This window comes from Erithacus rubecula (assembly GCF_903797595.1).
Source record: "Erithacus rubecula genome assembly, chromosome: 2".
Classification (NCBI taxonomy): Eukaryota; Metazoa; Chordata; class Aves; order Passeriformes; family Muscicapidae; genus Erithacus; species Erithacus rubecula.
Genome location: NC_136685.1, coordinates 10,700,663 through 10,715,782, shown reverse-complemented (window position 1 = coordinate 10,715,782; position 15,120 = coordinate 10,700,663). Strand labels below are relative to the sequence as shown.

Here is a 15,120-nt window from a genome sequence, read left to right as displayed (position 1 = left end):
TTCCTCAAGCTATTCACCCCTAAACTTCTCTGAAATGTAATGCTGTTTCCTGGCTTGCTCTTATTAATCATGCTTACTGGTGTTTGCCTGCTTTAGTCAGTGAAATGTCTGGGATTGATATTTCATGGTCCTCTTTCTTGGATCACACACAATTTCTACCCATCCTAATTTTTATTCATTCTGGTTGACCTTAAGAGATCTGTAAACAGGATAATAAACCAGAAGTAAGAAGATCAAAGATTTCTACATCTAGGTCACTACTAGTAATCCAGTGGTGGTCATTAGAGCATATGCTTAGCAGCTGATGTAAATTCTTTCAATCCCTTTCCTTGGGGTCACAAGGTAAAATTGGCACTTTTGGTGACTTCAGAGGATGTTTGGCTAATTAAGAAAAAATCTGTGAGCAAGGAAGGCATCTCTTCAGGATTCAACCCTGTTTTAGTAAGCTGCTTGGTGACTGCTATTGTTCCTTGTAAGATGGGAACCAAATAAAGAATCCAGTGTTGAAAAATGAAGATGCTCCAGGTTGTCAGTACAGTTTAGACCTGCCTTGCCCTGTGCTTCCATTAGGGGGGAAGATCGCTGGTGTGGGGGTCCTACAGAGCCTGCAGCTGCTACATGTTTCCAGAGAACACTGAAGAAAAAGAGGTTCTAGGCAGAGATCCAAAGCAGGGATGTTGCCAGGGTTCAGGCTGCGTTTCAATCTCCAGCATGTGAATTTTCCAGACAGACTGGTTCAGCAGTGAGATGGTCCCACCCCAGCTCCTGGACAAAGGGAATGAGACACATGACACTTGCACGTGTGAGAGGCAGCTCTGTGCTGCAGAGCTGCTGCCAGACCCCAGATGCTGTGAAGGAACAGAGAAATGCTTTGAATTTTGTCATGCATGCTTTTGGAAGGAGAGTGATGTTATTAGCAGCAAGATTGTCTCCTGAAATGGAAATACATAATTCAGTTTGTGGTTCAGTTAGTTCTATTAAAACTTTGTCTTTATTTCTGCTGTCAAAATATATTTTGAACAAAAACTTCAAGTTGAAGGCAGGAAAGATTAAATTGCTTTTATCTTTTCAAGCTAAACTGAAAAGAGATGATGGTGGAAGGGGCTCTTGAAGGTACAGCAGTGCTGGAGCCTCCTTGCATCCACTCTCCAGGCAGGGAAGGACATGCCCACAGGATTTTGATGCAAACTGAGGAACATGGGGCAACCTTCCTCCCAGTGTCATAAATGTTTCCAGTGAAAATGCTCACTCTTTGCAGGGCCTCAGAGCTCTGCCAGTTCCCTGAAGCTTCTTGGGATGCTGCCTAGGTTTTAGCAGCCCAGAAGTGTTGAGCAGCATCAGATGCTGAGGCAGTGTGAAACTGGCCCCCCACTGTGGGAGCTCCTGGAAGGTCCCTCACACTTCAAACTCTCCCTCACTGTTGGACAAACTTTAAGTAAAGCTGAAAACCTGGCATTGAACAGTGCAATGGAAAGCAACGAATGGCACAGTATTCAAATGTAAATGACTAAGTGGTTGGGACTTGTTCAGAAACATAACACAGACATAAAAGCCTCATCTTAGCTCATCAGTCAGCCTTGGCATTTGTTACTAATGCCTAAAACCAAAACCCAACCTTCCCATGGCGTATTTGGAAGAAGATCAGATTCATGATCCAAAGTATTTGGAAACCAAGATCTCACCTGCTTTACATGGAAACTGTAATTCCTGGGCTTTTCAGAGCAGCCAGAAATTTGCCTTCACTCTCAGTAGTGTGCTATTTGCTTTCATGGCTTGAGAGCTGTAAGTGATTCAGATGTGGTAATTCTTTCCAATATATAAATTTTAAAAATGCTGTTTCTCGTAGTTGTGTTTGGACTTCTCAGTAATCTTTGTGGGGAGAGTTCCATGCTTCCACACCAAGCAGTGTGAATTACAGGTGGCTCCTCCCAATGTCTGTATGTTATATAACTGATGTCTGTATGTTGTGTAACTGATTAGCACCCAAACAATGAGCTTTGCACTTTCTGGCATCAGTCCTGGGCATATTGTTCATGTGCTGTTTGACTGCAGTGCATGGGCAGCCACCCTGGTGCTCCTGGCACGTGTTATAGAGGCTGTTCCTCTCTGGGGACTCAGGCTGCAGATGCAGGATGATCCTTTATATGGGAATCTGAGTTTTTGTAAAGCCTACTTAAAACAAATTCCACGCTATTTTCACCTGATAGCCCCAAGCAGATGGATCCAAAAAGTAATAAAGCAATAGGTCAGGTGTAAAAGCTGGTGGATGGCTTATTTATGTGTGATGCCACGAGCTCATTTGTTTTGTTGCTTGGCTTTGCAGGTTCTTTGTGTCCACCCGTGTGCGTAGGTTGTGGGATTAGATTGATGTCAGCAAAGCACTTTGGGATCACTCAGAGTTCTGTAGGTGTGAAAACAGCTCTTTTTAAAATTAAAAACCTGCTATTAAGCACACATCTTACAAATTGGCATAGCTGGCTACATCTACAGATTGTAGTCTCTCTTGAGAAAATGGGAATGTTGATGTCTGTCAGGGGAAAAGTACAAACTGGTTTGCTGTGACTAGAAAATGTACATTGCCCTCTCATGAAAACACAGCTCTGCTGCAAGAGAAACAGCCAAGGATACATTTCAGTTGAAAAGTCAACATATTCTGTCACTCTGTAATTATGGCTCAGGTTAGTTGTTGCTTTAGACTGACATCTCAGTGTGCTCACAGGACAGCACAGCCAGATCTTTCCTATTTATGTACACAGGGTAGGGGAGAAAAACAGCTTTTTTTTTTTCCCTTTGGCTCTGCAGTCATCCTGGATTTTAGTCATTTCATGAGCATGTTGAACAGTGGTGTCATTGTGTTGCTGTGACAGCTTCGGTTGTATTTCAGTTTCATGACAGGTCTCAAACACATGATGCTCTGCCTCAAATTTACACTGCATTCAAGCTTCAGCACCACACCATCCCTTTCCCTCCCTGTAATTTCAGATCAGCACTTGAAATAGGTGGCTGCAGATTGCAGATATTTATGCATGTTACTGGACATTCAACAGGACTGTTTTGTTCATTGGTCAATCTGGAAGGACTAGAGGTACATCATCAATTTAAGACAGAATGAGGAAATAGCATTTTATATTTCAATTGAGAATTAAAATCTTACTCTTCACTGAGATATTCATGTGTTCAGCCTGTGGTCATGCACGTCTTCATAACCCCAAGAAATAACGAAGTTCTCACCTGGAATGAGATCTGAGTCATGCCAACTGTTGGGCTTTACAACCCACCTTGGGATTAATCACCCCACTAAAAGGCAACATCTCTCTCCACTGAGCAATAAGCATTGAACTGGTGTTTGTTGGGATAAATGGGACAAACCATTTAAACACATCAGCTCACAAGAATATTTTTTTGGTGGACAGTGCTGCCAGAAGAAAAGATGGTGTATTCCCAGATTAGATGTGTAGGTCCTGTGGCAGCAGTTGGATACCGGGACTTTTCCACAGCTGAGAGGGTTTCCAAAATGTACTGAATGAGAGAAGCCAGATATAAACATTTTTAGGGTAGGGCTGGAAAAAGTATTGATGCTGACAGCAGGTAGGAGTGATTAAATTGGAGACCTTCTCTCTCTACCAGCAGGGCTTTATTTAGATTGAATTTAGAGAATTTTCTTCATGAATAATCCGGACAGCTGTGAAAATCTACCTTTTTCAGTGCTTGCTGTGAGTATATGCTCACTGTTTCCCAAATGATGAGAGCCAAAACCTTGACACAAGGAGTCTCCAGCTGGCAGACTTTTGTGAAAATGTCATTCAGCTCTGGGAGCTTCCAAAGAGCTGGCAGTCTGCTGCCATTCAACAGGAGAGACTGAGCTATTGGAGGTGCAGGCTCTTGCCAATGCTTGTGTAAGAAAGCAACAGCAGAGCTACCTCAGAAAGCAGTCTTTGATTGACATTCATAAAATTCAGGGAATTAAAATACTGCTCCTAACTGATAATGGCATCTCCTTGGGTGAGTGCTTAAAATGTTGAATTTGAGAGCTCTGGAGCTGTGGTTTAGGATTTTGCCTTTTTTCTCATGCAGTGTCTGTTCCCAGGGTCATAGCAGATGATGCTGCTAAATCTGCCCTGGCAGCTGGACTAGGTATCCTCTGGGCTCCATCCCAGGTGCAGCAAGAAATGCCAGTCTTGTGATTCCTAGTTGGACCCTAGACCCCAGCCTGGCACATCAGCTTTGTCTGTATTTTCACAGCACTAAAAAATATTGGCACCCATTAGCTTGGTAGGCTATTATTTTTCTTTAGACATGTCCTGTCCATTTTTCAAGTTTCTTCTCTCCTATTTTTAAGAGACTAGATACAATTCTCTTGTGTTTCTTGCTCAGTCAGTATTTGTTGCTTCCTCAGAGACTGGCTGCTTTGTAGAAGGTCATTTCCTGGGCATATTTCACCCTTAGGTGTTTGGATGCCACTGAGGAAAGATGCAAAGAATTTTGAGATTTCTTTAGGAGGAAATCTGATTGTAAATTTAGTTCTGAAGATGCTGCCACCTCTTCATAAAGATCCCATGCTACAAGAAGGGGGAGGTTGCCCTGTTTTTGTAAGAACATGAACTCTAAATCAACTGAAATGCCAGCCCTGTCATATATTTTTAAATAAGATGTCACATGATGTCTCTGTGAAACTCACTGCAGTCTAGAGACAGTTGCCACAGAGAGTGGTTGTTCATTGAATGCCTCTTACAAATGGGTTATTAAATATTTAGCCTTTCACCTCCAAAATCCTTTGATCAAGAAGACTCTAAAAAGGGAGTGTTTTGAGAAAATGCAATAGAGGAGGAAATTCAGAAAAGTCCCCATGCTGGAGGAAAGATCTACCTCTTACCTCTGTGTTAACAGCAAACAATTGAGACAATGCTTCCTTGTTTAATTCTCATCTTCTTGTGACTTTGTTTTTGATGTTTTGCATTTTTTTGAGAATTGAACACCTTTCTAGAATAAATGCATTGTATTTTATCTTTAATTTCAACTGGTATGAAAAGTGAGTCCATCAAGTAAGTGTTGTTGCTATGCCTCTAAAAACACCTTGTCTCTAGAGAGAGCATTATTTGCAGTCAGCTCACAGAGGAGATATGAAAACTTGTGGATGTCAGGAACTGGGCTGTATCCCCCAGCTGTAAACTTTAAAAGGATGCTTTGGGAACTGGCTTCACCAAGAACAGTGTTCCTGGGAGGCTCCCTCTTGGCAAGCATAAACCAGAATCCTTTTGGAAAGCAGTTGGTAGCAAAATAGGTTGGCCATGATTGCACTGTTTGTTGTTCAACCATTAATGTCTATGCAGCTTTTTGATCATCCTCATTGGCTCTAGGGTACAAGAGTATTAAGGATGATGCAGTGTGCTGCTCTCACAAGATAAGAGTGAACTTCTCCAAAGGCACATATGACTAATCAAACCTCCTTAGAGTTCTCACCCCAACCTCTTTTTTTGCCATTATTTTTGTTATTGTGTTCGTGTGTGCTTGCAAAGGACTGGGTAGCTGTTGCTGTGTATTCATGAAACTCTACAATCTGATTTATTTAACAAGTTTACCAGAATACTTGGAGTGGGGAGAGGGACACAAATATATTACTCATATTCATTAATCAGCATGGAAAAGTAACAGTGTGAGATAATTATAGTGCTGGGCAGTTCAAATTGCATCACTCTACATTTTTGAGCATGTTTTTGAGATAATGTTTATTAATGGAAAACACTGATTATGATACATCCCTCTGGCTATGCTTTGTCATGTCTATAAATAGATCTTGTATTTTGCTACTTGCAACTTTACTTAGTTGGATTTTCAGGTTTATAGAGAGATTTTTTTTTTTTTTTTTTTTTTGTAAAAATTATGGGAAAAGTTCATAAAGATCTGATTTTGAAAAGAAATTTCATTCACCACTCCAGTGAAGATGTCAGGTTTGCATTTGTCAGGCTCAGAATTTTATGCACAACTGAAGTGGTGCAGGGATCTTCAGCTGGTCTGGTGCACAGTGGGAAACTTAATCCAAAGGAAAACGTGTAGCTGCATTAAGCTTCTGTGATAAATAAAGCAGCAAAGAATCAGCATCAGGGAAGTGTATTGCTTAAGTGCTTTTTGTTGTGTCTTCCTTTCAGATAACTCTCAATTATGTTATTGAAACTTCAGGCACTGCAATGATGTTAAATACTGCATGCAATGAGATATCCTGGTGTTGGAGGAATGGGCATGGATAGTAGCTTTCTTTTAAGCATGCATATTGATGCTTTTTTTGTGAGTATAGTTTTTCTCACTTTTTAGAAAAAGATAATTTTTAATTAAAGGTAACTCATTCTCTGCAGATTTTAGAATATATCTTATCTTTTTATCCTACCCATCCCTTTGTATGGTCTTACTGCACTCTAGTGTTAAGTTTTTCACAGTCTAAGTATATGAATAATTATAGGATCTTGAAGGAAGCAAGTGGCAGGTGAGCTGTTGACTTTTCTGTAATAGAAGAGGTTACTCTATTCATAGTTCTTTTGCATCAGTGATACTTTAATCATGGGGAAAAGGAGCTGAAATTCAAAGTTACCATGCACTGAAGGATTTCAGGTTATATCAGCAGGCAAATGCAGAAAAGGAGTCAATCTTGCCTCTCACTTGCAGTGCTCTAAGTCAAAAAGAAGCATGCTCCAGTTCATAATAATAGGTTTATGGATTTCCCTAAAATGATCGTGTCTGATACTTGGAAGAGTGTTTAAACCCCTAGAAACCCACTGGAAGCTGGGATACAAAGTTACTGAGGAAACAGAATCTGTGGGTAATTTTCCCTCTCCAAAGATGCAGTTCATGGAATATCACTAAAATCTGCAACCCCCAAGAGCTGACTGGAGTTGATTTGGATGAAATCTGGGAGGAACTCTTCTCTGTGGATGACATTCTTTTTTAGCTGGTCTCTTCCCTAAAAGGGAGGCACCTTTGGGAACCATCTAGTACTGAGTATCACTAGTATCAATACCCACATTTTGTCTGCACTGGCTGAGCACAGCCAGTAGCAGCACAGCAGCAGCAATTTCAGGGAGATGGCATCTCTGTGTGAATGCAGTTATCCATATGGCCCACAGGGAGCTTTTCTACATCTCTTCCTACAGGGAGAAAAGAACACAAATGATAGAAAAAAATAAATTGCATATGGTAAGGATGTTCCCTTCTTGCACCATTTTAGACAAGGAACAGGAGTATGATTCTCCTTTTTATGATTCCAGACATCCTTTGAAAGTCTTTGTTCAAGACATCTTCCCCTTAGGGCAGCTGCTCTGTGGGGCTGGAGCCAAGCATACCTGAGTGCTGTCATTGTTGAACAGCTGTGGTTTATTCCAGACCTGCCTGCACAGCTTCTTAATTCCCAGAAGGTGACACAATGGGTTGCACCATTCCTGTCTGCTTCCCCACCCTTGTGAAAATCCTTTCAAGTCACAAATAAAAGTCTTCCAGCCTCCTTGTGCTGTGTTTTCCTCTTTCTTTACATGTTGAGCTTGAGGTGTTATCCAAATGCTGCTCAACCAAGATTCCTAGATACTGTGACTATCAATAAAAGCAATAGTTATCCATGTGGAACTGCAAATGTGCACAGCACTTCATGTAAATTAAAGTGGGTTTTCTTAAACATCAGTGAGTTCAACAGTATTGTCCTGTTTCTAAACATGAACTGGTTTAGTCCATCCCCTTGATGTGTGTCTCTCTATAGATATACACATATAGATTCTCCAGGTGTATATATAGCTATAGGTGCATGATCCCTTGCACTAAAGTGCTGGTATTTCAAGGTTTTTATATCCTATTGGGTTTGTAAGTCTTGGCCTTGACCTTTGAAAAGGATTATGTTATTTGAGAAGGATAGATATGGACAAAAATACATTATCTTGGAAAGCTGTCTTCTTAAAACTGCACTGTGGTAAAAGACTATTTTTTTATTATTATTAATCTCCATAAAAAGAGAATTTGAAGGGTTACAGGGATGAATCTCATAGACTGTACAGAATTTTTGCAAGACTACCTGGAAAGCCTGTCTGGTCTCAGCTTCATTGCAGAAGCAAAGTTTTAAGACAGACCTTGGAGCAGCTAGAAACACAGGCTGGATTTTAAATGATTCAAAACTTCATTTCAGTACAGTTCCTCTGTGAGTTACTGGATTGCTTTAAAACTCAGTACTGAAAAGTCAATAGGATATGCCTAGAGACAACAGAGAAAAAACAACCAAGTTGTTGCCCTGTGTTCTCTTCTGTGTTTTGTCAACTATTGCTGCTTTTCTGCCATCCTTCTCAACTGTCCCCTTTGACTTTGATGTCCATTCCATTCCCTTACCTCTTCTCCCTTTTGAGAAGTATCAGTTCTCTGATAAGCCCAGCTACAGCCATTTTCCTTCTCTTCCTGCAGTTTCCTTTCTGCAGTATCAGCCTATAACAACTCCATATGTAGAGGAATTTTAGGAGGACACATTACATAAGTATATGAGACAGTCAGATATTTCAGGCACAAGTATTTTTTTCTGTAGTTCCATCTGTATATTCATGAGATGGTTGTCTCAGACTTCAGTGACTCGTGTTTCAAATCCCTTTTTGACTGGAAATGGCACCTACTGTTGCTTCTGTAGTCCTGTTCTTTTGGGAAATGTGCACTAAGGACTTCACAACACAGCAGGCATAGCATTCAAGTTAATACTCCGAAGCTTGGGAACTAAAACTAAAACTGGGAAAACAAAGTCTCTTCCAGAAATGAAAAGAAGTCAGATGATCTTTACTGGGGGGGAGAAAAATAAAAGGAAGGGAAAAAGGATATTTCCCAGTGTATCCTCTATTTGGCATGTTCCCAGATTCCTGGAGAGATAGCATGTTGTCAAGACAAGGAAGCTGTAATTAGGCCAGGACATGGACACAATACAGCAGGATCCAGCCCTGTGCTGTCACTGACCTTGGGGTAGTGGAAGACTGTGCCAGACTTAAAACAAATAAAGTGTTCCAGTGCTGCTGCTCAGTTAAGGAAGATCAAAGAGAAATAACATTTAGTCAGTGGTAGTTGTGGCGTTAAGCACTAGCAATACTAATTGTTTTGATGAGAATTCTCCCTGAAGATTTTTTTTTTATTAGCACTGAGTAATAGCTGAGCTGTTAGTGTATTGACCTATAGCACTACCACAGCTCAATTAAGTTTCTTATTGTCCAAATCTAATCAGAGAAAAGCTGGGATTGAAAATCGATTCATTTCCTGCTAGTTAATGACTAATTCCCCACAAATGTGAATATAAAGATTAACTTTTCAGGTTGAATGTTTTTTTAGAGGTAGACTGCCAGATGGGTGTTTGTGAAGAAGAAGCATGGCTCCTCTTTTCCCATCTATCTTCCTCCAATCTCTTGGTGTATTCTTGCTTTTTAGAGTTTCCTCTTCTCTTAGTCTGTGGTTTGTTCTTTTTCTCTGGTCTCTTAACTCATGCCTCACACAACTGAAAGGAACTAGTATTCATAATTCATGGTCAGCTCCTAAATTCTCAAATGTTTCTTCTCCATATTCTTCAAATGACCATTTCTGTCACCTGCAAGACAGAGCAGCTTGTCCCCAACCATTATGTAAGGGCTAGTCACAATCTTTGAGGTCTGGGTGAGACACAAACTCTTTGCTGTACAGTTTGGCCTGTACAAGTTGTGAATATTCCTGATGAACAGGAGAAGCTACATTTCTTGGCTCATCTAAATACTTCTTCTTTATGTAAAGAATTAGCAGCTGTTTATAAACCTCCCCAAGTGTCTCTGCATGCACACATGTTCACACCACTAAAAATACATGAGCAAACATCCATGAGCAAACATCCATGGGGTTTGGAGCTCTCCCCAGTTCTTGCCAGCTCTGTGACTTCCACTGCTGCAGCATCTGAAATCATCACAAATCTTTCTTTTTTTTTGTATTTACCCTCTCAGTGCACCTCTGAGGTGGGGACAGTTCACAGATTTACATGTGGAGAATTGAGTCTTGGATCTAAAGAGATATTTAGATTCTGGTCTTTGGTGATCCATGAGATTATTCTCTCTCCATGGCTTAGCTGCTGCTAGACCTGCAGACCCACAGGGGTGGATGGTGTCCACTCCTTGGGGCCCTCTGGCAGGCTGAAGCCAGGTGGCTGAGATATTTCTGCCTTGGGTGGGATATTTCTGCCTTACACTGCAGATGTGCTGGAGAGTGAAGCAGTCAGATCTCTTCCAGAGCAAGGACAGATGTGTGGCTGTGTCTTCTTGTGCTGGTTCTGTCCTACATGAGTGTTCATTTTTACAGAAAGGTGGGGTAGGGACAGGCTGCAGCCCTGCAGGTCACCCTGGTACCACCTGGCACATCCTTCCCAACAGGTCCTGGCAGTCACAGCCTGGGTACCTCTTCTCCTTCTTGTCTTAGTACATGAAGCACAAGAGTCCAGTGCATTGTAGTAAATTTCAATTACTTTTTTTTTCTAAAGGAGACAGCTAAAGAGTAATCTTTCTTATCAACTCTTGTGATGTTGTTGTGCTGCTGTCAGGAATCCAGAACTTCATCTTCTTGGAAAATTAGTGAGGAGAAACCTGCTCCCCATCATCATAGTCATCCTCCCCAGTGACCTCAGTTCTGAGGAGCTGTAACACCAGGCTAGACCAGCAGCTGTCAGCATCTAGGTTCAACTTTAGGAGGTTTGGTATTAAGAAATACCTGTCTCAGCTTCCAAAAGCAGCCAAACTTTCTGATTCTCAAACTGCTCATGTTCTTCACTTACAGAGTTAACATGGATGCCTGGCAGACTTACAAAACAAAGCACTAATAAAGTACATAAGAAGAGTACATAAATCCTTCCTAAAGCATAGCAGCATCAAATGTTTATGGTTTTTCTCACAGGAACCAACTGCTTGGCTTGTTTTTGTGTGCTGGCCCTTGACAATGCTTGTTCTGCTTCTTGCACTTGTTGCCTTTAGGAGCTGGAACAGAGATCACACAGAGTTAGGGGAAATAAAATGGGTATTTATTGAGAGGCCATCAAAGGCCACACCTTGGCAGTACCAGTGCCACAGCGTGGCCCCTATCCTGCCTCAGTGGCTCCAAGATGGAAGTAAAAGAGAGCTTGGTCACATGATTTCACGTTTTTATAGACTTCAGTCCATTTGCATACAGGAGTCAACCATCCAATTGACAGTCCCAAAGTGTAAGGTGTCCTCCTCCTCTTCTCCTGGCTGGGCTGCCCTCCCCTTCTCATGTTATTTATACTTAGAACTTGGAGTTTGAAGAAACTGCCCTTGAGTCCATAGCTGGAATCAGACTGTTTCATCTTTATCACCCTAAAGCACAACAGGACAGCATACCCAAGCAGAACAGAAAACTGTGCCCCCTCCTTCTCCTTCAGCTTTTGGCAGAGCTGAACCCCAAACAGGGCATCTCTGACAGGGGAATCAGCAGCTGCTTCTTCCACCTTCTCCAAGCCTGGGATACAGAAACCCTGTGCCATCTCCTGCTTTCCCACCTCCTGTTCTGTGCTCCAGCTCCCACACCAGCTCTGGGAGCTGTGACCTTACATCAGTAACCAAATTGTCACCTGAGCACGTGTAGGCAGCATGCCCTGATTTCTGTGCACTAGTGTAACTCTGTTTTCTCTATTTTACAGCAGAATTTCCCTTTTAATAGAAGTGCATTTCAGTATCCTATGATAAAACATCACATGGAAAACAAAGCACTACTCTGGCCAGTCTATAGGTTTGCTCCACCCCATCCTATTAAAGATGGAGAGACCTTTTCTTTCCTAACCCCTCCCTATTACTGGGGAATTTGGGGAAGTCGATTTTGGTTGGGTTTTTTTATCCATACTAAAATTTTAGCCATGTTCTTTAGCATATGCTTCATGCTTTTGCAATAATTCCCTCCCTAAGATGATCTGAATGAATTGGACACTGAGTTGTCTGTGAACAGCATCACTTCAAAGAGGCTAAAGCAGCTGCAGCCAATCAGATAAATATTTCCAAGTATTTGATCAGTTTCCACAAGAGTTATGTAAAATTTTTAGGTGTTATTTGCTAAATACTCTGATTCCAGGACAGATTGAATGCCCTCCATACAACAGAAATGTGTCCAGAAACACAGTGGGAGCAAAAATCTGCAAGACAATCCTCATACAAAATAGAAGGAGATTAAAGAAACTATTTTTAACCTTCCTTTTTCTTTTCTTAATTGGCAGTTGACTGTAGAGATGAGACTTTGTTTACATCCCAGCATGTTGATCTAACTGGTTAGAAAATACAAAGACCAAGCAAGAGATCAGTCCTGGAATGGTTTGGGTTGAAAGGGGCCTTGGAGATCATCTGGTTCCAACCTCCTGGGGTGGGTAGGGACACCTTTCTCTAGACCAGGGAGGCCTTTCACCAGATGAGACTAGAGAAGAAGAAACAAAGGAATGAACAGTGTTAGGTCTCATGGAACTGGCTGGTACAATTTGTCTTGTTTTTGGACAGTGTTTGTTTTGGAGACAATGCTGGTGCATGGAGTGCCCTGATTTTCAGTGGCAGGTTGCAGCAGAAGGGGATTCGTGGCTTTCCTGCGTACATTGATCACCTGGTCAAGGGTTTGCAGGGAGCACTGAAAGCTGAAGGTCTATCTGAATGTCCCAGTTGTGTTTCTTTTTTCTGAAGTATTCACTGAGGTCATGTGAGAGGCAGACTAAACCCTCCTCATATTCTCTCTGACAAAAAACTGGTGTTTGTCTTTCAGAGGTCTCTGTCTTCCACTGCCATTTGACTTAGGCTGCTCTGAAAGTAGTTAAAATCTTTCTACTTTGCTAAGGCCTTACTGTGTTTTAATAGTAAAAAAATGTTTTACCAGAGCTGGCATCTTTTGGTCTGTAAATGTTTTAGTTTTTCTTACTTCCTGTCTTATTTATGAATAGTTTCAAAACAGGCCAATGGAAATCTTCAAGTAGGTTTTTAAACAAGTTTTGACAATGTTTTTGAGTTTTTCTGAGCTAAAAATAATACAAATCAGCAGGTACAAACTGGAGAACAGTTCCTTCAGTGCCTAAAGAACCTTTTAATGCATTTGCTCCCTACTGGAAGAAAAAAAAAAAAAAAAAAAAAAAAAAAAAAAGAAAAAGGTTACAGTTCCATATGATGCTGTAAAGGCCAAGACTTACCTGAGCAGTGCCACTGTCTTTTTCACCTCAGAAAAGAAAAAATGATGGTCTTGTCTGTGGTAAAAAAATTAGAAAGATATTTTTCCCACTGCTACATGAGGCTAATGGTGTTACCAATAAAGAGGTAGGCACAGCTTGCTGATGCTCCACTAGTGGGAAACCAAAAAATATGTTACAGAACAACTTAAAAATGATCTTCAGCATCTTCAGTCACTGACTCAAACTAATTCCTCACTTTGTTCTTAGACTCTTACATGTTTTTGGGTGTCTGACACTTCTTTGTCTTTTGTGTAGGCTGCTTTTTCATTGCACTTTCGTTCTTTGCTCTCACCAGTTTGTTTGCACCATTTCTGTATTTTAGTTTTCTGGGCAGTGAAAGAGCAGTCTCAGTTCCCTCCAGGTATTTACCTTTCTTTTAAAGAGACTGCAGAGTGACAGTCACAGCAACAGAGATCAGGCAGCATCCTCAGTAGCAGTCAGCTCTGAGCAAAAAAAAATTTTGGAAGAGTATAAAATTTTGAAGCGTTTAGTTCTACATAAATCAAAGGATAGTCATCAGCACAAATTTAAAAAGCAAAAGATTTGTCCTTTCAGCTTTGAACAGCCAGCAGACTCTCAAAAATAGAAGGTGAGGGTCATGGAATTCATGGTGGAATACAGGCCATGAGAGCCATTTCTTAACCTCTCAGCAGTGGACTGGAGAAGTGCACATTCTACACATATACACAAAATTAAATATCACCCATGTTAACATTCAAAGCTGGTACAGGAATTGGAGGAGGAACTGGAACATGGAGAAGAGGAAGCAATGAGGAACCTGAAAATAACATTCAGGTTTTAGATAACATTTGCAAACTTTGTTCTGACCCTGAATGCCAGGCTGTGAGTCCAAGGAACCTTCCCATGGAGGGAGCTCTCCTTGCTCTGGCAAAAGGTTGAGGTTGTATCTAGAAGAATTGAGCAAAGTCTGGCAACTGCAGACACTGAATTTCTGAATTGTATTATAGAACCCAAATATCTTTGTATCTTTTGATGAGCCCAATCATGATCATATTTAAAGGCAGAAAACAGAAAGTACAGAAGGAGCTGCAGCAGTACCTCAACTGCTCCACCAGTTTTGATTATCAAAACACAGATAGGGCTTGGGTTGAGTACAGGCACAGAACATTTTCAGGAGGAGACAATACCAAATGCTCTTTCAGGGAAAATAAAAAGCTGAAAGGAAACTTTCATGTTGGGACCTCTGTGGCAACACAGCAGCAGCTGACATGACCCACGTGGCCACATAGTGCAAGCAGGTGGCTGAGCTCTAAGTTTTGCATATTTAAGGCAAGACACAGCTTTGGATGGGGAAATGGAAAATTGTAAAATGTAGCTCCACTTTAGCTGCCACTGAAGACTTTCCTTCAAACTTACATTATAAATGCAATATTTAATAAGGATTGGAATTTTTAAAAGAACAAAATAAGATGGGTCTCATAGGGGAAGTAATGCATGTTTATATTTGAGGAGCAGGAAAATCTCCATGAAATTGTGCTGGGAATATAATAACAAAACATTTTTTGTGTTTGGTCCCTGCACTGCAATAGGTTTAATGGCACTGGTTTAAAACTCCCTTTCTTTAGGGATGTGTTTTCTTGAGTCTGGCCAACAGAAAGAACAACTACCTGCTTGAATGTCTTAAACCACACACTTCCTGAGGGGAAAATATATCAGCTGAAAGCCTACATGTTATGGTCATTTAAAATACTCTGTTAAGCTACAGACAATTGCACTGTTCACTGAAGGATATTAAGATATTAAACATGAAAAGCACTCTGTTATTTAACTGATCTGTGTCTTCATCCTGTGTACTTGAATGTTGGTTGGCAGAACACAACATATGCTCATGTGGGTTTTTATGTTACGTGTGGATTTTTTTTTTTAATAAATGAAGTTATATA

At 40.9% G+C, this 15,120-nt stretch overlaps 1 protein-coding gene across 1 annotated transcript in view; it reads left to right on the top strand.

The window, feature by feature from the left end:
- Positions 1-15,120, top strand: part of VSNL1 (visinin like 1) — an 84,587-nt gene that overhangs the window by 66,937 nt on the left and 2,530 nt on the right. The window lies entirely within an intron of this gene.